We start from the raw sequence: 25,565 nt of genomic DNA on the forward strand, positions 1-25,565 counted from the left end.
TGACCATTGTGCATATTAACATAATACTTGCACAGGTATGGCAGGGTTCCTTATATGAGACTCTTTGGAACCCCAGGATAATTTCAATGAATTTGCTATGTGAGAAATTCTTTTCATAGTGTTGTAGCAAGAAGTTTCTGCTTGTTGACGTCTGTTAGTATCACTTACCTGTCCGAAGAAGGATCATACCATGAAGGTTGCCACCACCGCTGGATCTTTGGCCCCTGAGAAGACAGTGTTACTCATGTTTTGAAAGCTTTAATCAATAAAGATTTATACTCAATTAGTCAGGAAACATTATTTTAAATTGACACCATTTCTGAGCCAATCAGGACTACTTGCAATAAACAATCACGGTTTGTCACAGTGAGCAAATCATGGATTGCGTGTTTTTGAGTCTCTTTTCACTCTTTCATTTCTTATCTGGTACTAGTTTTTGTCACATAACACTTTATGACCATTGTGCATATAAATGTAATACTTGCACAGGTATGGCAGGGTTCCTGATATGAGACCCTTTGGAACCCCAGGATCCTTTCAATGAAATTGCTGCATGAGAACTTCTTTTTATAGTGTTGTAGCAGGAAGTGTCTGCTTGTCGACGTCTGTTAGTAGCACTTACCTGTCCGAAGAAAGAACATTACATGAAGGTTGCCACCACCGCTGGATCTTTGGCCCCTGAGAAGACAATGTTACTCATTTTTTGAAAGATTTAATTAATAAAGATTTATACTCAATTGGTTAGGAAATGTTATTGAGTCTCTTTTTCACTCTTTCATTTCTTATCTGGTACTTGATTTTGTCACATAACACTTTATGACCATTGTGCATATAAACGTAATACTTGCACAGGTATGGCAGGGTTCATGATATGAGACCCTTTGGAACCCCAGGATCATTTCAATGAAATTGGTGCATGAGAACTTCTTTTTATAGTGTTGTAGCAGGAAGTGTCTGCTTGTCGACGTCTGTTAGTAGCACTTACCTGTCCGAAGAAGGATCATTCCATGAAGGTTGCCACCACCGCTGGATATTTGGCCCCTGAGAAGACACTGTTACTCATGTTTTGAAAGCTTTAATTAATAAAGATAAATACTCAATTAGTCAGGAAACGCTATTTTAAATTGACTCCATTTCTGAGCCAATCAGGACTACTTCCAATAAACAATGACAATTTGTCAAAGTCATCAAATCAGGGTTTGCGTGTTACTGAGCCTCTTTTTCAATCTTTCATTTCTTATCTGGTACTAGTAGGAAACATTCAGCCCAACAGTGGCGGTCAAACAAAGAAAATCATTAAAGCAGTGGAGCCTAAAATCCAACCCAAAACTGTGCATAAGCACAATACCTAACCAATATATGCACTGTAAGGCCACATTTTAACAATGTATAGGTCTGAAACATCATTTTAGAGCTTCAGCAATTAACAGTGTATTATCCTAATACTTAGCAATGCTATAACCTAAGGCATAACAATGCTTTATACAGTGTCAAAAATACGCAAATCAACAACATACAGTATAGGTGTTACATAGCTTTAGTTACATAATCCCGTGGCATCTTAAAACTTATTATTGTGATTGTTAACATTGTGATATATGTATAGAAGACACAGTCCTATAACAATCTATAACTCGTATATAAGAATTCTAAATCATGAAGTAAAACTGTAGAAGATAACCAGCATAACAGTGATACATGAAAATTGTAAACAGGTATAAAATGCGTTGGCAGTTAATATGATTTAACTGTGTTACCAAACAATTTTATAATGCAATATAATACTGCAGCTGAGTACAATTTAAGAAGTGATAACTAATTCAATATAGGAAATTAATAGTATGTCATATAACACTTTATGACCATTGTGCATACTAACGTAATACTTGCAGAGGTGTGGTAGGGTTTCTGATGTGGGACTCTATGGAACCCCAGGATGGTTAGGATGAATTTGCTGCATAAGAAATTCCATTCATAGTATTGTAGCAGGAAGTGTCTTCTTATCGACGTCTGTTAGTTACACTTAGCTGTACTAAGAAGGATCATTCCATGAAGGTTGCCACCACCACTAGATCTATGTCCCCTGAGAAGAAACTGTTTCTCACTTTTTGAAAGCCTTAATCTATAAAGATTTAAACTCAGTTGGACAGGAAATGTAATTTTAAATTGGCACCATATTTGAGCCAATCAGGACTACTTGCAATAAACAATCACGGTTTGTCACAGTGAGCAAATCATGGATTGCGTGTTTTTGAGTCTCTTTTCACTCTTTCAATTCTTATCTGGTACTAGTTTTTGTCACATAACACTTTATGACCATTGTGCATATAAACGTAATACTTGCACAGGTATGGCAGGGTTCCTGATATGAGACCCTTTGGAACCCCAGGATCATTTCAATGAAATTGCTGCATGAGAACTTCTTTTTATAGTGTTGTAGCAGGAAGTGTCTGCTTGTCGACGTCTGTTAGTAGAACTTACCTGTCCGAAGAAGGATCATTCCATGAAGGTTGCCACAACCGCTGGATCCTTGGCCCCTGAGAAGACACTGTTACTAATTTTTTTAAAGATTTAATTAATAAAGATTTATACTCAATTGGTTAGGAAATGTTATTGAGTGTCTTTTTCACTCTTTCATTTCTTATCTGGTACTTGATTTTGTCACATAACACTTTATGACCATTGTGCATATAAACGTAATACTTGCACAGGTATGGCAGGGTTCCTGATATGAGACCCTTTGGAACCCCATGATCATTTCAATGAAATTGCTGCATGAGAACTTCTTTTTATAGTGTTGTAGCAGGAAGTGTCTGCTTGTCGACATCTGTTAGTAGCACTTACCTGTCCGAAGAAGGATCATTCCATGAAGGTTGCCACCACCGCTGGATCCTTGGCCCCTGAGAAGACACTGTTACTCATGTTTTGAAAGCTTTAATTAATAAAGATTTATACTCAGTTGGTCAGGAAATGTTATTTTAAATTGGCCTCATTTTTGAGCCAATCAGGACTACTTCCAATAAACAATGACAGTTTGTCAAAGTCATCAAATCATGGATTGCGTGTTACTGAGCCTCTTTTTCAATCTTTCATTTCTTATCTGGTACTTGTTTTTGTCACATAACACTTTATGACCATTGTGCATATAAACGTAATACTTGCACAGGTATGGCAGGGTTCCTGATATGAGACTCTTTGGAACCCCAGGATCATTTCAATGAAATTGCTGCAAGAGAACTTCTTTTTATAGTGTTGTAGCAGGAAGTGTGTACTTGTCGACGTCTGTTGTTAGCACTTACCTGTCCAAAGAAAGATCATTCCATGAAGGTTGCCACCACTGCTGGATATTTGGCCCCTGAGAAGACACTGTTACTCATTTTTTGAAAGATTTAATTAATAAAGATTTATACTCAATTGGTTAGGAAATGTTATTGAGTCTCTTTTTCACTCTTTCATTTCTTATCTGGTACTTGATTTTGTCACATAACACTTTATGACCATTGTGCATATAAACGTAATACTTGCACAGGTATGGCAGGGTTCATGATATGAGACCCTTTGGAACCCCAGGATCATTTCAATGAAATTGGTGCATGAGAACTTCTTTTTATAGTGTTGTAGCAGGAAGTGTCTGCTTGTCGACGTCTGTTAGTAGCACTTACCTGTCCAAAGAAGGATCATTCCATGAAGGTTGCCACCACCGCTGGATATTTGGCCCCTGAGAAGACACTGTTACTCATGTTTTGAAAGCTTTATTTAATAAAGATTTATACTCAGTTGGTCAGGAAATTTTATTTTAAATTGGCCCCATTTTTGAGCCAATCAAGACTTCTTACAATAAACAATCACAGTTTGTCACAGTGAGCAAATCATGGATTGCATGTTACTGAGTCTCTTTTTCACACTTTCATTTCTTATCTGGTACTAGTTTTTTTCATATAACACTTTATGACCATTGTGCATATTAACATAATACTTGCACAGGTATGGCAGGGTTCCTGATATGAGACTCTTTGGAACCCCAGGATAATTTCAATGAATTTGCTATGTGAGAAATTCTTTTCATAGTGTTGTAGCAAGAAGTTTCTGCTTGTTGACGTCTGTTAGTATCACTTACCTGTCCGAAGAAGGATCATACCATGAAGGTTGCCACCACCGCTGGATCTTTGGCCCCTGAGAAGACAGTGTTACTCATGTTTTGAAAGCTTTAATTAATAAAGATTTATACTCAATTGGTTAGGAAATGTTATTGAGTCTCTTTTTCACTCTTTCATTTCTTATCTGGTACTTGATTTTGTCACATAACACTTTATGACCATTGTGCATATAAACGTAATACTTGCACAGGTATGGCAGGGTTCATGATATGAGACCCTTTGGAACCCCAGGATCATTTCAATGAAATTGGTGCATGAGAACTTCTTTTTATAGTGTTGTAGCAGGAAGTGTCTGCTTGTCGACGTCTGTTAGTAGCACTTACCTGTCCAAAGAAGGATCATTCCATGAAGGTTGCCACCACCGCTGGATATTTGGCCCCTGAGAAGACACTGTTACTCATGTTTTGAAAGCTTTAATTAATAAAGATAAATACTCAATTAGTCAGGAAACGTTATTTTAAATTGACTCCATTTCTGAGCCAATCAGGACTACTTCCAATAAACAATGACAATTTGTCAAAGTCATGAAATCATGGTTTGCGTGTTACTGAGCCTCTTTTTCAATCTTTCATTTCTTATCTGGTACTAGTAGGAAACGTTCAGCCCAACAGTGGCGGTCAAACAAAGAAAATCATTAAAGCAGTGGAGCCTAAAATCCAACCCAAAACTGTGCATAAGCACAATACCTAACCAATATATGCACTGTAAGGCCACATTTTAACAATGTATAGGTCTGAAACATCATTTTAGAGCTTCAGCAATTAACAGTGTATTATCCTAATACTTAGCAATGCTATAACCTAAGGCATAACAATGCTTTATACAGTGTCAAAAATACGCAAATCAACAACATACAGTATAGGTGTTACATAGCTTTAGTTACATAATCCCGTGGCATCTTAAAACTTATTATTGTGATTGTTAACATTGTGATATATGTATATAATACACAGTCCTATAACAATCTATAACTCGTATATAAGAATTCTAAATCATGAAGTAAAACTGTAGAAGATAACCAGCATAACAGTGATACATGAAAATTGTAAACAGGTATAAAATGCGTTGGCAGTTAATACGATTTAACTGTGTTACCAAACAATTTTATAATGCAATATAATACTGCAGCTGAGTACAATTTAAGAAGTGATAACTAATTCAATATAGGAAATTAATAGTATGTCATATAACACTTTATGACCATTGTGCATACTAACGTAATACTTGCAGAGGTGTGGTAGGGTTTCTGATGCGGGACTCTATGGAACCCCAGGATGGTTAGGATGAATTTGCTGCATAAGAAATTCCATTCATAGTATTGTAGCAGGAAGTGTCTTCTTATCGACGTCTGTTAGTTACACTTAGCTGTACTAAGAAGGATCATTCCATGAAGGTTGCCACCACCACTAGATCTATGTCCCCTGAGAAGAAACTGTTTCTCACTTTTTGAAAGCCTTAATCTATAAAGATTTAAACTCAGTTGGACAGGAAATGTAATTTTAAATTGGCACCATATTTGAGCCAATCAGGACTACTTGCAATAAACAATCACGGTTTGTCACAGTGAGCAAATCATGGATTGCGTGTTTTTGAGTCTCTTTTCACTCTTTCAATTCTTATCTGGTACTAGTTTTTGTCACATAACACTTTATGACCATTGTGCATATAAACGTAATACTTGCACAGGTATGGCAGGGTTCCTGATATGAGACCCTTTGGAACCCCAGGATCATTTCAATGAAATTGCTGCATGAGAACTTCTTTTTATAGTGTTGTAGCAGGAAGTGTCTGCTTGTCGACGTCTGTTAGTAGAACTTACCTGTCCGAAGAAGGATCATTCCATGAAGGTTGCCACAACCGCTGGATCCTTGGCCCCTGAGAAGACACTGTTACTAATTTTTTTAAAGATTTAATTAATAAAGATTTATACTCAATTGGTTAGGAAATGTTATTGAGTGTCTTTTTCACTCTTTCATTTCTTATCTGGTACTTGATTTTGTCACATAACACTTTATGACCATTGTGCATATAAACGTAATACTTGCACAGGTATGGCAGGGTTCCTGATATGAGACCCTTTGGAACCCCATGATCATTTCAATGAAATTGCTGCATGAGAACTTCTTTTTATAGTGTTGTAGCAGGAAGTGTCTGCTTGTCGACATCTGTTAGTAGCACTTACCTGTCCGAAGAAGGATCATTCCATGAAGGTTGCCACCACCGCTGGATCCTTGGCCCCTGAGAAGACACTGTTACTCATGTTTTGAAAGCTTTAATTAATAAAGATTTATACTCAGTTGGTCAGGAAATGTTATTTTAAATTGGCCTCATTTTTGAGCCAATCAGGACTACTTCCAATAAACAATGACAGTTTGTCAAAGTCATCAAATCATGGATTGCGTGTTACTGAGCCTCTTTTTCAATCTTTCATTTCTTATCTGGTACTTGTTTTTGTCACATAACACTTTATGACCATTGTGCATATAAACGTAATACTTGCACAGGTATGGCAGGGTTCCTGATATGAGACTCTTTGGAACCCCAGGATCATTTCAATGAAATTGCTGCAAGAGAACTTCTTTTTATAGTGTTGTAGCAGGAAGTGTGTACTTGTCGACGTCTGTTGTTAGCACTTACCTGTCCAAAGAAAGATCATTCCATGAAGGTTGCCACCACTGCTGGATCTTTGGCCCCTGAGAAGACACTGTTACTCATTTTTTGAAAGATTTAATTAATAAAGATTTATACTCAATTGGTTAGGAAATGTTATTGAGTCTCTTTTTCACTCTTTCATTTCTTATCTGGTACTTGATTTTGTCACATAACACTTTATGACCATTGTGCATATAAACGTAATACTTGCACAGGTATGGCAGGGTTCATGATATGAGACCCTTTGGAACCCCAGGATCATTTCAATGAAATTGGTGCATGAGAACTTCTTTTTATAGTGTTGTAGCAGGAAGTGTCTGCTTGTCGACGTCTGTTAGTAGCACTTACCTGTCCAAAGAAGGATCATTCCATGAAGGTTGCCACCACCGCTGGATATTTGGCCCCTGAGAAGACACTGTTACTCATGTTTTGAAAGCTTTATTTAATAAAGATTTATACTCAGTTGGTCAGGAAATTTTATTTTAAATTGGCCCCATTTTTGAGCCAATCAAGACTTCTTACAATAAACAATCACAGTTTGTCACAGTGAGCAAATCATGGATTGCATGTTACTGAGTCTCTTTTTCACACTTTCATTTCTTATCTGGTACTAGTTTTTTTCATATAACACTTTATGACCATTGTGCATATTAACATAATACTTGCACAGGTATGGCAGGGTTCCTGATATGAGACTCTTTGGAACCCCAGGATAATTTCAATGAATTTGCTATGTGAGAAATTCTTTTCATAGTGTTGTAGCAAGAAGTTTCTGCTTGTTGACGTCTGTTAGTATCACTTACCTGTCCGAAGAAGGATCATACCATGAAGGTTGCCACCACCGCTGGATCTTTGGCCCCTGAGAAGACAGTGTTACTCATGTTTTGAAAGCTTTAATTAATAAAGATTTATACTCAATTGGTTAGGAAATGTTATTGAGTCTCTTTTTCACTCTTTCATTTCTTATCTGGTACTTGATTTTGTCACATAACACTTTATGACCATTGTGCATATAAACGTAATACTTGCACAGGTATGGCAGGGTTCATGATATGAGACCCTTTGGAACCCCAGGATCATTTCAATGAAATTGGTGCATGAGAACTTCTTTTTATAGTGTTGTAGCAGGAAGTGTCTGCTTGTCGACGTCTGTTAGTAGCACTTACCTGTCCAAAGAAGGATCATTCCATGAAGGTTGCCACCACCGCTGGATATTTGGCCCCTGAGAAGACACTGTTACTCATGTTTTGAAAGCTTTAATTAATAAAGATAAATACTCAATTAGTCAGGAAACGTTATTTTAAATTGACTCCATTTCTGAGCCAATCAGGACTACTTCCAATAAACAATGACAATTTGTCAAAGTCATGAAATCATGGTTTGCGTGTTACTGAGCCTCTTTTTCAATCTTTCATTTCTTATCTGGTACTAGTAGGAAACGTTCAGCCCAACAGTGGCGGTCAAACAAAGAAAATCATTAAAGCAGTGGAGCCTAAAATCCAACCCAAAACTGTGCATAAGCACAATACCTAACCAATATATGCACTGTAAGGCCACATTTTAACAATGTATAGGTCTGAAACATCATTTTAGAGCTTCAGCAATTAACAGTGTATTATCCTAATACTTAGCAATGCTATAACCTAAGGCATAACAATGCTTTATACAGTGTCAAAAATACGCAAATCAACAACATACAGTATAGGTGTTACATAGCTTTAGTTACATAATCCCGTGGCATCTTAAAACTTATTATTGTGATTGTTAACATTGTGATATATGTATATAATACACAGTCCTATAACAATCTATAACTCGTATATAAGAATTCTAAATCATGAAGTAAAACTGTAGAAGATAACCAGCATAACAGTGATACATGAAAATTGTAAACAGGTATAAAATGCGTTGGCAGTTAATACGATTTAACTGTGTTACCAAACAATTTTATAATGCAATATAATACTGCAGCTGAGTACAATTTAAGAAGTGATAACTAATTCAATATAGGAAATTAATAGTATGTCATATAACACTTTATGACCATTGTGCATACTAACGTAATACTTGCAGAGGTGTGGTAGGGTTTCTGATGCGGGACTCTATGGAACCCCAGGATGGTTAGGATGAATTTGCTGCATAAGAAATTCCATTCATAGTATTGTAGCAGGAAGTGTCTTCTTATCGACGTCTGTTAGTTACACTTAGCTGTACTAAGAAGGATCATTCCATGAAGGTTGCCACCACCACTAGATCTATGTCCCCTGAGAAGAAACTGTTTCTCACTTTTTGAAAGCCTTAATCTATAAAGATTTAAACTCAGTTGGACAGGAAATGTAATTTTAAATTGGCACCATATTTGAGCCAATCAGGACTACTTGCAATAAACAATCACGGTTTGTCACAGTGAGCAAATCATGGATTGCGTGTTTTTGAGTCTCTTTTCACTCTTTCAATTCTTATCTGGTACTAGTTTTTGTCACATAACACTTTATGACCATTGTGCATATAAACGTAATACTTGCACAGGTATGGCAGGGTTCCTGATATGAGACCCTTTGGAACCCCAGGATCATTTCAATGAAATTGCTGCATGAGAACTTCTTTTTATAGTGTTGTAGCAGGAAGTGTCTGCTTGTCGACGTCTGTTAGTAGAACTTACCTGTCCGAAGAAGGATCATTCCATGAAGGTTGCCACCACCGCTGGATCCTTGGCCCCTGAGAAGACACTGTTACTAATTTTTTTAAAGATTTAATTAATAAAGATTTATACTCAATTGGTTAGGAAATGTTATTGAGTGTCTTTTTCACTCTTTCATTTCTTATCTGGTACTAGATTTTGTCACATGACACTTTATGACCATTGTGCATATAAACGTAATACTTGCACAGGTATGGCAGGGTTCCTGATATGAGACCCTTTGGAACCCCAGGATCATTTCAATGAAATTGCTGCATGAGAACTTTTTTTATAGTGTTGTAGCAGGAAGTGTCTGCTTGTCGACGTCTGTTAGTAGCACTTACCTGTCCGAAGAAGGATCATTCCATGAAGGTTGCCACCACCGCTGGATCCTTGTCCCCTGAGAAGACACTGTTACTCATGTTTTGAAAGCTTTAATTAATAAAGATTTATACTCAGTTGGTCAGAAAATGTTATTTTAAATTGGCACCATTTCTGAGCCAATCAGGACTACTTCCAATAAACAATGACAGTTTGTCAAAGTCATCAAATCATGGATTGCGTGTTACTGAGCCTCTTTTTCAATCTTTCATTTCTTATCTGGTACTTGTTTTTGTCACATAACACTTTATGACCATTGTGCATATAAACGTAATACTTGCACAGGTATGGCAGGGTTCCTGATATGAGAGCCTTTGGAACCCCAGGATCATTTCAATGACATTGCTGCATGAGAACTTCTTTTTATAGTGTTGTAGCAGGAAGTGTCTGCTTGTCGACATCTGTTAGTAGCACTTACCTGTCTGAAGAAAGATCATTCCATGAAGGTTGCCACCACCGCTGGATCTTTGGCCCCTGAGAAGACACTGTTACTCATGTTTTGAAAGATTTAATTAATAAAGATATATACTCAATTAGTCAGGAAACGTTATTTTAAATTGACTCCATTTCTGAGCCAATCAGGACTACTTCCAATAAACAATGACAATTTGTCAAAGTCATCAAATCATGGTTTGCGTGTTACTGAGCCTCTTTTTCAATCTTTCATTTCTTATCTGGTACTAGTAGGAAACGTTCAGTCCAACAGTGGCGGTCAAACAAAGAAAATCATTAAAGCAGTGGAGCCTATAATCCAACCCAAAACTGTGCATAAGCACAATACCTAACCAATATATGCACTGTAAGGCCACATTTTAACAATGTATAGGTCTGAAACATCATTTTAGAGCTTCAGCAATTAACAGTGTATTATCCTAATACTTAGCAATGCTATAACCTAAGGCATAACAATGCTTTATACAGTGTCAAAAATACGCAAATCAACAACATACAGTATAGGTGTTACATAGCTTTAGTTACATAATCCCGTGGCATCTTAAAACTTATTATTGTGATTGTTAACATTGTGATATATGTATATAATACACAGTCCTATAACAATCTATAACTCGTATATAAGAATTCTAAATCATGAAGTAAAACTGTAGAAGATAACCAGCATAACAGTGATACATGAAAATTGTAAACAGGTATAAAATGCGTTGGCAGTTAATATGATTTAACTGTGTTACCAAACAATTTTATAATGCAATATAATACTGCAGCTGAGTACAATTTAAGAAGTGATAACTAATTCAATATAGGAAATTAATAGTATGTCATATAACACTTTATGACCATTGTGCATACTAACGTAATACTTGCAGAGGTGTGGTAGGGTTTCTGATGTGGGACTCTATGGAACCCCAGGATGGTTAGGATGAATTTGCTGCATAAGAAATTCCATTCATAGTATTGTAGCAGGAAGTGTCTTCTTATCGACGTCTGTTAGTTACACTTAGCTGTACTAAGAAGGATCATTCCATGAAGGTTGCGACCACCACTAGATCTATGTCCCCTGAGAAGAAACTGTTTCTCACTTTTTGAAAGCCTTAATCTATAAAGATTTAAACTCAGTTGGACAGGAAATGTAATTTTAAATGGGCACCATATTTGAGCCAATCAGGACTACTTGCAATAAACAATCACGGTTTGTCACAGTGAGCAAATCATGGATTGCGTGTTTTTGAGTCTCTTTTCACTCTTTCATTTCTTATCTGGTACTAGTTTTTGTCACATAACACTTTATGACCATTGTGCATATAAACGTAATACTTGCACAGGTATGGCAGGGTTCCTGATATGAGACCCTTTGGAACCCCAGGATCATTTCAATGAAATTGCTGCATGAGAACTTCTTTTTATAGTGTTGTAGCAGGAAGTGTCTGCTTGTCGACGTCTGTTAGTAGAACTTACCTGTCCGAAGAAGGATCATTCCATGAAGGTTGCCACCACCGCTGGATCCTTGGCCCCTGAGAAGACACTGTTACTCATTTTTTTAAAGATTTAATTAATAAAGATTTATACTCAATTGGTTAGGAAATGTTATTGAGTGTCTTTTTCACTCTTTCATTTCTTATCTGGTACTTGATTTTGTCACATAACACTTTATGACCATTGTGCATATAAACGTAATACTTGCACAGGTATGGCAGGGTTCCTGATATGAGACCCTTTGGAACCCCAGGATCATTTCAATGAAATTGCTGCATGAGAACTTTTTTTTATAGTGTTGTAGCAGGAAGTGTCTGCTTGTCGACGTCTGTTAGTAGCACTTACCTGTCCGAAGAAGGTTCATTCCATGAAGGTTGCCACCACCGCTGGATCCTTGTCCCCTGAGAAGACACTGTTACTCATGTTTTGAAAGCTTTAATTAATAAAGATTTATACTCAGTTGGTCAGAAAATGTTATTTTAAATTGGCCCCATTTTTGAGCCAATCAAGACTTCTTACAATAAACAATCTCAGTTTGTCACAGTGAGCAAATCATGGATTGCGTGTTACTGAGTCTCTTTTTCACACTTTCATTTCTTATCTGGTACTAGTTTTTTTTTCATATAACACTTTATGACCATTGTGCATACTAACGTAATACTTGCAGAGGTGTGGTAGGGTTTCTGATGTGGGACTCTATGGAACCCCAGGATGGTTAGGATGAATTTGCTGCATAAGAAATTTCATTCATAGTATTGTAGCAGGAAGTGTCTTCTTATCGACGTCTGTTAGTTACACTTAGCTGTACTAAGAAGGATCATTCCATGAAGGTTGCCACCACCAGTAGATCTATGTCCCCTGAGAAGAAACTGTTTCTCACTTTTTGAAAGCCTTAATCTATAAAGATTTATACTCAGTTGGACAGGAAATGTAATTTTAAATTTGCACCATATTTGAGCCAATCAGGACTACTTGCAATAAACAATCACGGTTTGTCACAGTGAGCAAATCATGGATTGCGTGTTTTTGAGTCTCTTTTCACTCTTTAATTTCTTATCTGGTACTAGTTTTTGTCACATAACACTTTATGACCATTGTGCATTTAAACGTAATACTTGCACAGGTATGGCAGGGTTCCTGATATGAGACCCTTTGGAACCCCAGGATCATTTCACTGAAATTGCTGCATGAGAACTTCTTTTTATAGTGTTGTAGCAGGAAGTGTCTGCTTGTCGACGTCTGTTAGTAGCACTTACCTGTCCGAAGAAGGATCATTCCATGAAGGTTGCCACCACCGCTGGATCCTTGGCCCCTGAGAAGACACTGTTACTCATTTTTTTAAAGATTTAATTAATAAAGATTTATACTCAATTGGTTAGGAAATGTTATTGAGTGTCTTTTTCACTCTTTCATTTCTTATCTGGTACTTGATTTTGTCACATAACACTTTATGACCATTGTGCATATAAACGTAATACTTGCACAGGTATGGCAGGGTTCCTGATATGAGACCCTTTGGAACCCCAGGATCATTTCAATGAAATTGCTGCATGAGAACTTTTTTTTATAGTGTTGTAGCAGGAAGTGTCTGCTTGTCGACGTCTGTTAGTAGCACTTACCTGTCCGAAGAAGGATCATTCCATGAAGGTTGCCACCACCGCTGGATCCTTGTCCCTGAGAAGACACTGTTACTCATGTTTTGAAAGCTTTAATTAATAAAGATTTATACTCAGTTGGTCAGAAAATGTTATTTTAAATTGGCCCCATTTTTGAGCCAATCAAGACTTCTTACAATAAACAATCACAGTTTGTCACAGTGAGCAAATCATGGATTGCGTGTTACTGAGTCTCTTTTTCACACTTTCATTTCTTATCTGGTACTAGTTTTTTTTTCATATAACACTTTATGACCATTGTGCATATTAACATAATACTTGCACAGGTATGGCAGGGTTCCTGATATGAGACTCTTTGGAACCCCAGGATAATTTCGATGAATTTGCTACATGAGAAATTCTTTTCATAGTGTTGTAGCAAGAAGTTTCTGCTTGTCGACGTCTGTTAGTATCACTTACCTATCCGAAGAAGGATCATACCAAGAAGGTTGCTCCCACCGCTGGATCTTTGGCCCCTGAGAAGACACTGTTACTCATGTTTTGAAAGCTTTAATTAATAAAGATTTATACTCAATTAGTCAGGAAACGTTTTTTAAATTGACACCATTTCTGAGCCAATCAGGACTACTTCCAATAAACAATGACAGTTTGTCAAAGTCATCAAATCATGGATTGCGTGTTACTGAGCCTCTTTTTCAATCTTTCATTTCTTATCTGGTACTAGTAGGAAACGTTCAGTCCAACAGTGGCGGTCAAACAAAGAAAATCATTAAAGCAGTGGAGCCTAAAATTCAACCCAAAACTGTGCATAAACACAATACCTAACCAATATATGCACTGTAAGGCTACATTTTAACAATGGCCCTCATTCCGAGTTGATCGCTCGCAAGGCGAATTTAGCAGAGTTGCTCACGCTAAGCCTACGCCTACTGGGAGTGTATCTTAGCTTCTTAAAATTGCGACCGATGTATTCGCAATATTGCGATTACAAACTACTTAGCAGTTTCAGAGTAGCTTCAGACTTACTCGGCATCTGCGTTCAGTTCAGTGCTTGTCGTTCCTGGTTTGACGTCATAAACACACCCAGCGTTCGCCCAGACACTCCCCCGTTTCTCCGGCCACTCCTGCGTTTTTTCCGGAAACGGTAGCGTTTTTATCCACACGCCCCGAAAACGCCGTGTTTCCGCCCAGTAACACCCATTTCCTGTCAATCACACTACGTTCGCCAGAGCGAAGAAAAAGCCGTGAGTAAAAATACTATCTTCATTGTAAAATTACTTGGCGCAGTCGCAGTGTGAATATTGCGCATGCGTACTAAGCGGAATTTCACTGCGATGCGAAGAAAATTACCGAGCGAACGACTCGGAATGAGGGCCAATGTATAGGTCTGAAACATCATTTTAGAGCTTCAGCAATTAACAGTGTATTATCCTAATACTTAGCAATATAACCTAAGGCATAACAATGCTTTATACAGTGTCAAAAATACGCAAATCAACAACATACAGTATAGGTGTTACATAGCTTTAGTTACATAATCCCGTGGCATCTTAAAACTTATTACTGTGATGGTTAACATTGTGATATATGTATATAATACACAGTCCTATAACAATCTATAACTCGTATATAAGAATTCTAAATCATGAAGTAAAACTATAGAAGATAACCAGCATAACAGTGATACATGAAAATTGTAAACAGGTATAAAATGCGTTGGCAGTTAATATGATTTAACTGTGTTACCAAACAATTTTATAATGCAATATAATACTGCAGCTGAGTACAATTTAAGAAGTGATAACTAATTCAATATAGGAAATTAATAGTATGTCATATAACACTTTATGACCATTGTGCATACTAACGTAATACTTGCAGAGGTGTGCTAGGGTTTCTGATGTGGGACTCTATGGAACCCCAGGATGGTTAGGATGAATTTGCTGCATAAGAAATTCCATTCATAGTATTGTAGCAGGAAGTGTCTTCTTATCGACGTCTGTTAGTTACACTTAGCTGTACTAAGAAGGATCATTCCATGAAGGTTGCCACCACCACTAGATCTATGTCCCCTGAGAAGAAACTGTTTCTCACTTTTTGAAAGCCTTAATCTATAAAGATTTATACTCAGTTGGACAGGAAATGTAATTTTAAATTGGCACCATATTTGAGCCAATCAGGACTACTTGCAATAAACAATCACGGTTTGTCACAGTGAGCAAATCATGGATTGCGTGTTTTTGAGTCTCTTTTCACTCTTTCATTTCTTATCTGGTACTAGTTTTTGTCACATAACACTTTATGACCATTGTGCATATAAACGTAATACTTGCACTGGTTATGGCAGGGTTCCTGATATGGGACCCTTTGGAACCCCAGGATCATTTCACTGAAATTGCTGCATGAGAACTTCTTTTTATAGTGTTGTAGCAGGAAGTGTCTGCTTGTCGACGTCTGTTAGTAGCACTTACCTGTCCGAAGAAGGATCATTCCATGAAGGTTGCCACCACCGCTGGATCCTTGGCCCCTGAGAAGACACTGTTACTCATTTTTTTAAAGATTTAATTAATAAAGATTTATACTCAATTGGTTAGGAAATGTTATTGAGTCTCTTTTTCACTCTTTCATTTCTTATCTGGTACTTGATTTTGTCACATAACACTTTATGACCATTGTGCATATAAACGTAATACTTGCACAGGTATGGCAGGGTTCCTGATATGAGACCCTTTGGAACCCCAGGATCATTTTAATGAAATTGCTGCATGATAACTTTTTTTTATAGTGTTGTAGCAGGAAGTGTCTGCTTGTCGACGTCTGTTAGTAGCACTTACCTGTCCGAAGAAGGATCATTCCATGAAGGTTGCCACCACCGCTGGATCCTTGTCCCCTGAGAAGACACTGTTACTCATGTTTTGAAAGCTTTAATTAATAAAGATTTATACTCAGTTGGTCAGAAAATGTTATTTTAAATTGTCCCCATTTTTGAGCCAATCAAGACTTCTTACAATAAACAATCGCAGTTTGTCACAGTGAGCAAATCATGGATTGCGTGTTACTGAGTCTCATTTTCACACTTTCATTTCTTATCTGGTACTAGTTTTTTTCATATAACACTTTATGACCATTGTGCATATTAACATAATACTTGCACAGGTATGGCAGGGTTCCTGATATGAGACTCTTTGGAACCCCAGGATAATTTCGATGAATTTGCTACATGAGAAATTCTTTTCATAGTGTTGTAGCAAGAAGTTTCTGCTTGTCGACGTCTGTTAGTATCACTTACCTGTCCGAAGAAGGGTCATACCAAGAAGGTTGCCCCCACCAGAGGATCTTTGGCCCCTGAGAAGACACTGTTACTCATGTTTTTAAAGCTTTAATTAATAAAGATGTATACTCAATTAGTCAGGAAACGTTATTTTAAATTGACACCATTTCTGAGCCAATCAGGACTACTTCCAATAAACAATGACAGTTTGTCAAAGTCATCAAATCATGGATTGCGTGTTACTGAGCCTCTTTTTCAATCTTTCATTTCTTATCATTTACTAGTAGGAAACGTTCAGTCCAACAGTGGCGGTCAAACAAAGAAAATCATTAAAGCAGTGGAGCCTAAAATCCAACCCAAAACTGTGCATAAACACAATACCTAACCAATATATGCACTGTAAGGCCACATTTTAACAATGTATAGGTCTGAAACATCATTTTAGAGCTTCAGCAATTAACAGTGTATTATCCTAATACTTAGCAATGCTATAACCTAAGGCATAACAATGCTTTATACAGTGTCAAAAATACGCAAATCAACAACATACAGTATAGGTGTTACATAGCTTTAGTTACATAATCCCGTGGCATCTTAAAACTTATTACTGTGATGGTTAACATTGTGATATATGTATATAATACACAGTCCTATAACAATCTATAACTCGTATATAAGAATTCTAAATCATGAACTAAAACTATAGAAGATAACCAGCATAACAGTGATACATGAAAATTGTAAACAGGTATAAAATGCGTTGGCAGTTAATATGATTTAACTGTGTTACCAAACAATTTTATAATGCAATATAATACTGCAGCTGAGTACAATTTAAGAAGTGATAACTAATTCAATATAGGAAATTAATAGTATGTCATATAACACTTTATGACCATTGTGCATACTAACGTAATACTTGCAGAGGTGTGCTAGGGTTTCTGATGTGGGACTCTATGGAACCCCAGGATGGTTAGGATGAATTTGCTGCATAAGAAATTCCATTCATAGTATTGTAGCAGGAAGTGTCTTCTTATCGACGTCTGTTAGTTACACTTAGCTGTACTAAGAAGGATCATTCCATGAAGGTTGCCACCACCACTAGATCTATGTCCCCTGAGAAGAAACTGTTTCTCACTTTTTGAAAGCCTTAATCTATAAAGATTTATACTCAGTTGGACAGGAAATGTAATTTTAAATTGGCACCATATTTGAGCCAATCAGGACTACTTGCAATAAACAATCACGGTTTGTCACAGTGAGCAAATCATGGATTGCGTGTTTTTGAGTCTCTTTTCACTCTTTCATTTCTTATCTGGTACTAGTTTTTGTCACATAACACTTTATGACCATTGTGCATATAAACGTAATACTTGCACAGGTATGGCAGGGTTCCTGATATGGGACCCTTTGGAACCCCAGGATCATTTCACTGAAATTGCTGCATGAGAACTTCTTTTTATAGTGTTGTAGCAGGAAGTGTCTGCTTGTCGACGTCTGTTAGTAGCACTTACCTGTCCGAAGAAGGATCATTCCATGAAGGTTGCCACCACCGCTGGATCCTTGGCCCCTGAGAAGACACTGTTACTCATTTTTTTAAAGATTTAATTAATAAAGATTTATACTCAATTGGTTAGGAAATGTTATTGAGTGTCTTTTTCACTCTTTCATTTCTTATCTGGTACTTGATTTTGTCACATAACACTTTATGACCATTGTGCATATAAACGTAATACTTGCACAGGTATGGCAGGGTTCCTGATATGAGACCCTTTGGAACCCCAGGATCATTTTAATGAAATTGCTGCATGAGAACTTTTTTTTATAGTGTTGTAGCAGGAAGTGTCTGCTTGTCGATGTCTGTTAGTAGCACTTACCTGTCCGAAGAAGGATCATTCCATGAAGGTTGCCACCACCGCTGGATCCTTGTCCCCTGAGAAGACACTGTTACTCATGTTTTGAAAGCTTTAATTAATAAAGATTTATACTCAGTTGGTCAGAAAATGTTATTTTAAATTGTCCCCATTTTTGAGCCAATCAAGACTTTTTACAATAAACAATCACAGTTTGTCACAGTGAGCAAATCATGGATTGCGTGTTACTGAGTCTCATTTTCACACTTTCATTTCTTATCTGGTACTAGTTTTTTTCATATAACACTTTATGACCATTGTGCATATTAACATAATACTTGCACAGGTATGGCAGGGTTCCTGATATGAGACTCTTTGGAACCCCAGGATAATTTCGATAAATTTGCTACATGAGAAATTCTTTTCATAGTGTTGTAGCAAGAAGTTTCTGCTTGTCGACGTCTGTTAGTATCACTTACCTGTCCGAAGAAGGATCATACCAAGAAGGTTGCCCCCACCGGTGGATCTTTGGCCCCTGAGAAGACACTGTTACTCATGTTTTGAAAGCTTTAATTAATAAAGATTTATACTCAATTAGTCAGGAAACGTTATTTTAAATTGACACCATTTCTGAGCCAATCAGGACTACTTCCAATAAACAATGACAGTTTGTCAAAGCCATCAAATCATGGATTGCGTGTTACTGAGCCTCTTTTTCAATCTTTCATTTCTTATCTGGTACTTGTTTTTGTCACATAACACTTTATGACCATTGTGCATATAAACGTAATACTTGCACAGGTATGGCAGGGTTCCTGATATGAGAGCCTTTGGAACCCCAGGATCATTTCAATGACATTGCTGCATGAGAACTTCTTTTTATAGTGTTGTAGCAGGAAGTGTCTGCTTGTCGACATCTGTTAGTAGCACTTACCTGTCCGAAGAAAGATCATTCCATGAAGTTTGCCACCACCGCTGGATCTTTGGCCCCTGAGAAGACACTGTTACTCATGTTTTGAAAGCTTTAATTAATAAAGATTTATACTCAGTTGGTCAGGAAATGTTATTTTAAATTGGCCCCATTTTTGAGCCAATCAAGACTTCTTACAATAAACAATCACAGTTTGTCACAGTGAGCACATCATGGATTGCGTGTTACTGAGTCTCTTTTTCACACTTTCATTTCTTATCTGGTACTAGTTTTTTTCATATAACACTTTATGACCATTGTGCATATTAACATAATACTTGCACAGGTATGGCAGGGTTCCTGATATGAGAGCCTTTGGAACCCCAGGATCATTTAAATGAAATTGCTGCATGAGAACTTCTTTTTATAGTGTTGTAGCAGGAAGTGTCTGCTTGTCGACATCTGTTAGAAGCACTTACCTGTCCGAAGAAGGATCATTCCATGAAGGTTGCCACCACCGCTGGATCTTTGGCCCCTGAGAATACACTGTAACTTATGTTTTGAAAGCTTTAATTAATAAAAATTTATACTCAATTAGTCAGGAAACGTTATTTTAAATTGACTTCATTTCTGAGCCAATCAGGACTACTTCCAATAAACAATGACAATTTGTCAAAGTCATCAAATCATGGTTTGCGTGTTACTGAGCCTCTTTTTCAATCTTTCATTTCTTATCTGGTACTAGTAGGAAACGTACAGCCCAACAGTGGCGGTCAAACAAAGAAAATCATTAAAGCAGTGGAGCCTAAAATCCAACCCAAAACTGTGCATAAACACAATACCTAACCAATATATGCACTGTAAGGCACATTTTAACAATGTATAGGTCTGAAACATCATTTTAGAGCTTCAGCAATTAACAGTGTATTATCCTAATACTTAGCAATGCTATAACCTAAGGCATAACAATGCTTTATACAGTGTCAAAAATACGCAAATCAACAACATACAGTATAGGTGTTACATAGCTTTAGTTACATAATCCCGTGGCATCTTAAAACTTATTATTGTGATGGATAACATTGTGATATATGTATATAATACCCAGTCCTATAACAATCTATAACTCGTATAAAGAATTCTAAATCATGAACTAAAACTGTAGAAGATAACTAGCATAACAGTGATACATGAAAATTGTAAACAGGTATAAAATGCGTTGGCAGTTAATATGATTTAACTGTGTTACCAAACGATTTTATAATGCAATATAATACTGCAGCTCAGTACAATTTAAGAAGTGATAACTAATTCAATATAGGAAATTAATAGTATGTCATAAAACACTTTATGACCATTGTGCATACTAACGTAATACTTGCAGAGGTGTGGTAGGGTTTCTGATGTGGGACTCTATGGAACCCCAGGATGGTTAGGATGAATTTGCTGCAAAAGAAATTCCATTCATAGTATTGTAGCAGGAAGTGTCTTCTTATCGACGTCTGTTAGTTACACTTAGCTGTACTATGAAGGATCATTCCATGAAGGTTGCCACCACCACTAGATCTATGTCCCCTGAGAAGAAACTGTTTCTCACTTTTTGAAAGCCTTAATCTATAAAGATTTATACTAAGTTGGACTGGAAATGTAATTTTAAATTGGCACCATATTTGAGCCAATCAGGACTACTTGCAATAAACAATCACGGTTTGTCACAGTGAGCAAATCATGGATTGCGTGTTTTTGAATCTCTTTTCACTCTTTCATTTCTTATCTGGTACTAGTTTTTGTCACATAACACTTTATGACCATTGTGCATATAAACGTAATACTTGCACAGGTATGGCAGGGTTCCTGATATGAGACCCTTTGGAACCCCAGGATCATTTCAATGAAATTGCTGCATGAGAACTTCTTTTTATAGTGTTGTAGCAGGAAGGGTCTGCTTGTCGACGTCTGTTAGTAGCACTTACCTGTCCGAAGAAAGATCATTCCATGAAGGTTGCTACCACCGCTGGATCTTTGGCCCCTGAGAAGACACTGTTACTCATTTTTTGAAAGATTTAATTAATAAAGATTTATACTCAATTGGTTAGGAAATGTTATTGAGTCTCTTTTTCACTCTTTCATTTCTTATCTGGCACTTGATTTTGTCACATAACACTTTATGACCATTGTGCATATAAACGTAATACTTGCACAGGTATGGCAGGGTTCCTGATATGAGACCCTTTGGAACCCCAGGATCATTTCAATGAAATTGCTGCATGAGAACTTCTTTTTATAGTGTTGTAGCAGGAAGTGTCTGCTTGTCGACGTCTGTTAGTAGCACTTACCTGTCCGAAGAAGGATCATTCCATGAAGGTTGCCACCACCGCTGGATCCTTGTCCCCTAAAAAGAAACTGTTACTCTTGTTTTGAAAGCTTTAATTAATAAAGATTTATACTCAGTTGGTCAGGAAATGTTATTTTAAATTGGCCCCATTTTTGAGCCAATCAAGACTTCTTACAATAAACAATCACGGTTTGTCACAGTGAGCAAATCATGGATTGCGTGTTTTTGAGTCTCTTTTCACTCTTTTATTTCTTATCTGGTACTAGTTTTTGTCACATAACACTTTATGACCATTGTGCATATAAACGTAATACTTGCACAGGTATGGCAGGGTTCCTGATATGAGACCCTTTGGAACCCCAGGATCATTTCAATGAAATTGCTGCATGAGAACTTCTTTTTATAGTGATGTAGCAGCAAGTGTCTGCTTGTCGACATCTGTTAGTAGCACTTACCTGTCCGAAGAAGGATCATTCCATGAAGGTTGCCACCACCGCTGGATCTTTAGCCCCTGAGAAGACACTGTTACTCATGTTTTGAAAGCTTTAATTAATAAAGATTTATACTCAATTAGTCAGGAAACGTTATTTTAAATTGACTCCATTTCTGAGCCAATCAGGACTACTTCCAATAAACAATGACAATTTGTCAAAGTCATCAAATCATGGTTTGCGTTTTACTGAGCCTCTTTTTCAATCTTTCATTTCTTATCTGGTACTAGTAGGAAACGTTCAGCCCAACAGTGGCGGTCAAACAAAGAAAATCATTAAAGCAGTGGAGCCTAAAATCCAACCCAAAACTGTGCATAAACACAATACCTAACCAATATATGCACTGTAAGGCCACATTTTAACAATGTATAGGTCTGAAACATCATTTTAGAGCTTCAGCAATTAACAGTGTATTATCCTAATACTTAGCAATGCTATAACCTAAGGCATAACAATGCTTTATACAGTGTCAAAAATACGCAAATCAACAACATACAGTATAGGTGTTACATAGCTTTAGTTACATAATCCCGTGGCATCTTAAAACTTATTATTGTGATGGATAACATTGTGATATATGTATATAATACCCAATCCTATAACAATCTATAACTCGTATAAAGAATTCTAAATCATGAACTAAAACTGTAGAAGATAACTAGCATAACAGTGATACATGAAAATTGTAAACAGGTATAAAATGCGTTGGCATTTAATACGATTTAACTGTGTTACCAAACAATTTTATAATGCAATATAATACTGCAGCTGAGTACAATTTAAGAAGTGATAACTAATTCAATATAGGAAATTAATAGTATGTCATATAACACTTTATGACCATTGTGCATACTAACGTAATACTTGCAGAGGTGTGGTAGGGTTTCTGATGTGGGACTCTATGGAACCCCAGGATGGTTAGGATGAATTTGCTGCATAAGAAATTCCATTCATAGTATTGTAGCAGGAAGTGTCTTCTTATCGACGTCTGTTAGTTACACTTAGCTGTACTAAGAAGGATCATTCCATGAAGGTTGCCACCACCACTAGATCTATGTCCCCTGAGAAGAAACTGTTTCTCACATTTTGAAAGCCTTAATCTATAAAGATTTATACTCAGTTGGACAGGAAATGTAATTTTAAATTGGCACCATATTTGAGCCAATCAGGACTACTTGCAATAAACAATCACGGTTTGTCACAGTGAGCAAATCATGGATTGCGTGTTTTTGAGTCTCTTTTCACTCTTTCATTTCTTATCTGGTACTAGTTTTTGTCACATAACACTTTATGACCATTGTGCATATAAACGTAATACTTGCACAGGTATGGCAGGGTTCCTGATATGAGACCCTTTGGAACCCCAGGATCATTTCAATGAAATTGCTGCATGAGAACTTCTTTTTATAGTGTTGTAGCAGGAAGTGTCTGCTTGTCGACGTCTGTTAGTAGCACTTACCTGTCCGAAGAAAAATCATTCCATGAAGGTTGCTACCACCGCTGGATCTTTGGCCCCTGAGAAGACACTGTTACTCATTTTTTGAAAGATTTAATTAATAAAGATTTATACTCAATTGGTTAGGAAATGTTATTGAGTCTCTTTTTCACTCTTTCATTTCTTATCTGGCACTTGATTTTGTCACATAACACTTTATGACCATTGTGCATATAAACGTAATACTTGCACAGGTATGGCAGGGTTCCTGATATGAGACCCTTTGGAACCCCAGGATCATTTCAATGAAATTGCTGCATGAGAACTTCTTTTTATAGTGTTGTAGCAGGAAGTGTCTGCCTGTCGACGTCTGTTAGTAGCACTTACCTGTCCGAAGAAAAATCATTCCATGAAGGTTGCTACCACCGCTGGATCTTTGGCCCCTGAGAAGACACTGTTACTCATTTTTTGAAAGATTTAATTAATAAAGATTTATACTCAATTGGTTAGGAAATGTTATTGAGTCTCTTTTTCACTCTTTCATTTCTTATCTGGCACTTGATTTTGTCACATAACACTTTATGACCATTGTGCATATAAACGTAATACTTGCACAGGTATGGCATGGTTCCTGATATGAGACCCTTTGGAACCCCAGGATCATTTCAATGAAATTGCTGCATGAGAACTTCTTTTTATAGTGTTGTAGCAGGAAGTGTCTGCTTGTCGACGTCTGTTAGTAGCACTTACCTGTCCGAAGAAGGATCATTCCATGAAGGTTGCCACCACCGCTGGATCCTTGTCCCCTAAAAAGAAACTGTTACTCATGTTTTGAAAGCTTTAATTAATAAAGATTTATACTCAGTTGGTCAGGAAATGTTATTTTAAATTGGCCCCATTTTTGAGCCAATCAGGACTACTTCCAATAAACAATGACAGTTTGTCAAAGTCATCAAATCATGGATTGCGTGTTACGGAGCCTCTTTTTCAATCTTTCATTTTTTATCTGGTACTTGTTTTTGTCACATAACACTTTATGACCATTGTGCATATAAACGTAATACTTGCACAGGTATGGCAGGGTTCCTGATATGAGAGCCTTTGGAACCCCAGGATCATTTCAATGAAATTGCTGCATGAGAACTTCTTTTTATAGTGTTGTAGCAGCAAGTGTCTGCTTGTCGACATCTGTTAGTAGCACTTACCTGTCCGAAGAAGGATCATTCCATGAAGGTTGCCACCACCGCTGGATCTTTAGCCCCTGAGAAGACACTGTTACTCATGTTTTGAAAGCTTTAATTAATAAAGATTTATACTCAATTTGTCAGGAAACGTTATTTTAAATTGACACCATTTCTGAGCCAATCAGGACTACTTCCAATAAACAATGACAGTTTGTCAAAGTCATCAAATCATGGATTGCGTGTTACTGAGCCTCTTTTTCAATCTTTCATTTTTTATCTGGTACTTGTTTTTGTCACATAACACTTTATGACCATTGTGCATATAAACGTAATACTTGCACAGGTATGGCAGGGTTCCTGATATGAGAGCCTTTGGAACCCCAGGATCATTTCAATGAAATTGCTGCATGAGAACTTCTTTTTATAGTGTTGTAGCAGCAAGTGTCTGCTTGTCGACATCTGTTAGTAGCACTTACCTGTCCGAAGAAGGATCATTCCATGAAGGTTGCCACCCCCGCTGGATCTTTAGCCCCTGAGAAGACACTGTTACTCATGTTTTGAAAGCTTTAATTAATAAAGATTTATACTCAATTAGTCAGGAAATGTTATTTTAAATTGACTCCATTTCTGAGCCAATCAGGACTACTTCCAATAAACAATGACAATTT

Source organism: Pseudophryne corroboree, chromosome 2, assembly GCF_028390025.1.
Source record: "Pseudophryne corroboree isolate aPseCor3 chromosome 2, aPseCor3.hap2, whole genome shotgun sequence".
In the NCBI taxonomy this organism is placed as follows: domain Eukaryota; kingdom Metazoa; phylum Chordata; class Amphibia; order Anura; family Myobatrachidae; genus Pseudophryne; species Pseudophryne corroboree.